We start from the raw sequence: 2,257 nt of genomic DNA, 5'->3' as shown, positions 1-2,257 counted from the left end.
AAGCGGTGGCGCCAGGCGGAAGGCGAGCGATTGAAGGTCGGCGAGGAGGGTGTTGATGACGTCCCGATCCTGAGGGCGGCTAAGCGGCCGCCAAAGCTGCAGGTACCCACACATTTTAAAAATGGCGTCAGTAGCACGTCTGAGAGTGACCTTTTGGATGACAAGCTTATTGCGGACAGTCCACAGCGTCCAGGAGAGGACCCCTACACAGAGCCAACGGATATGTCGGTAGCGAGGGGGGGAGGCATGGATCTCAGCGAGAAGGTCGGGGAAATTGGAATTGCACCACTATCCACCAACCGTCTCGTGGAAACTGGACCAAAGAAACTGGGCCGTGGAGCACGCGAAGAAGATGTGGTTAGCGTCCTCCACCGTGCCGCACAGGGGCAAAGCCCATCTCCAGGTCCGTTACGCTTGAGGACTTCGACTCCGGAGGGGAGGCGTCCACGGATCCATTGCCAAAGGAAGATCCTAATCTTCAGTGGCAGGCGGATATCCCAGATCAAACTGAAGGGCTCGGGGGCGGGCGAAGGCGCGATGGCCGCGTATAGGGACTTAGTAGAGAAGCGTCCGGAAGATTCTAGGCGCCAAGAGATGGCGTCCGGGGTGTTGGTGACGTTCATCGGGAGAAGGGCGATGTCCTCGAGGAGGGCATCCCAGGCGGCCACTTCGGGCAGGCCAAAAGGGCGGCGAAACGCGAGGCGCCCTAAGTCAATAAGGGCCGTCTCAACAGAGACCCGCGGGTCAACAGCAATGGCGAAGAGCTCGGGAAAACGGGCGGCCAGAGGGGTATCGCCGATCCACCGATCAAACCAGAACAGGGTCGCGGACCCAGACCCAACCAAGATGGACGTGCCAATGCGAAGCACAGGGAGCAGCTGAATGACGGCCTGCCAAAACTGGGATCCGCCCGAACGCTGACAGAAAGCCAGAGGCTGTCCACAGAGGTACTTGTTCCGGATGATGGTGAGCCAAAGCCCTCCGTCACCATTAGCAATACGCCATAGCCACCAGGTCAGGAGGGCGATGTTCATGCGTTGGGAGGACAAAATCCCCAGACCCCCCCTAGTCCTTGGGTTTACAAATGTCCGGCCAACTGACCATATGGTACTTCTGTCTGTCATCCTCGCCAGCCCAGTAGAACCTGGATTAGTACTTGGCAATTTCCGTGTGCAGCGTTTCATGGAGGCTACAAAAGCTCATGAGGTACCAAAGAAGGCTGGCGAGAGAGGAGTTGATGAGAATCACATGCGCAGCCTTCGATAGCCAGCACCCTTTCCAAGGCTCGACACGATGTTGCATACGGGTCACCGTGGGGCGGAGGTCCGCCACGGTGAGGCACGAATCACTAATGGGGATCCCCAGGTAGGTCGTGGGGAAAGAACCCAGCCGACAGTTAAGTCGGTCAGCGATAGCCTGAGCTTCCACCGGAGGGTAACCAAGAACCATCACTTCGGTCTTATCGAAGTTGATCATTAGGCCCGACATCTGTTGGAGGCACAAGAGGAGGAACTTCAGGTTAGCCACGTCCTGAGTAGAACCTTCAACCATTATTATGGTGTCATCCACTTATTGAAGGAGGGAGACCCCTCCCCCTCCGACTAGGTGGGGGACAATGCCGTGAATATGGCCGGCACCCTTGGCTTTGTCCAGGATGGCGGCCAGAGCATCGACCACCACGTTGAACAGGAACGGCGAGAACGGGTCCCCCTGACGCACCCCACAGAGAGTGGGGAAGTATGGCCCAATCTCGCCGTTGACGTTCACCACGGTCCGCCCACAGGAGACTAATTGCATCACACGAGTCACCCAGCGGTCGTCAAAGCCCTTACGCAGCAGCACTTCCCGAAGGAAAGGCCAGTGCACAGTATCATAAGCTTTATGAAAGTCCAGCTTCAGGAAGACAGCGCGATGTTGTTTCACCCGAACTTCGTGAAGGACTTCATGGAAGACCAACACGCCATCTAAAATAAACCGGCCTTGGATGAAGGCCGATTGGTTTGGGTGAGTGATCGAGTTAGCGAGTAGGGTCACCCTATTGGCGTACCCTTTGGCCAGGATCCGGAATATCACGTTAATCACGGTGATGGGACAGAACTGGCGAATATCAGAGGCGCCCGAAACCTTTGGGATGAGGGTAATGATCCCATAATTGAGGCATCCAAGGTCCATAGAGCCCGAATAGAACTCCTCGAAGAGGGCCATGACCTCAGGTTTGACTGTCTGCCAGAACGTTTTAAAGAACGTAACGGGCAAG

The sequence above is a fragment of the Triticum dicoccoides genome, chromosome 4A, assembly GCF_002162155.2.
Source record: "Triticum dicoccoides isolate Atlit2015 ecotype Zavitan chromosome 4A, WEW_v2.0, whole genome shotgun sequence".
Classification (NCBI taxonomy): domain Eukaryota; kingdom Viridiplantae; phylum Streptophyta; class Magnoliopsida; order Poales; family Poaceae; genus Triticum; species Triticum dicoccoides.
Note: the sequence above shows the minus strand (reverse complement) of the source record.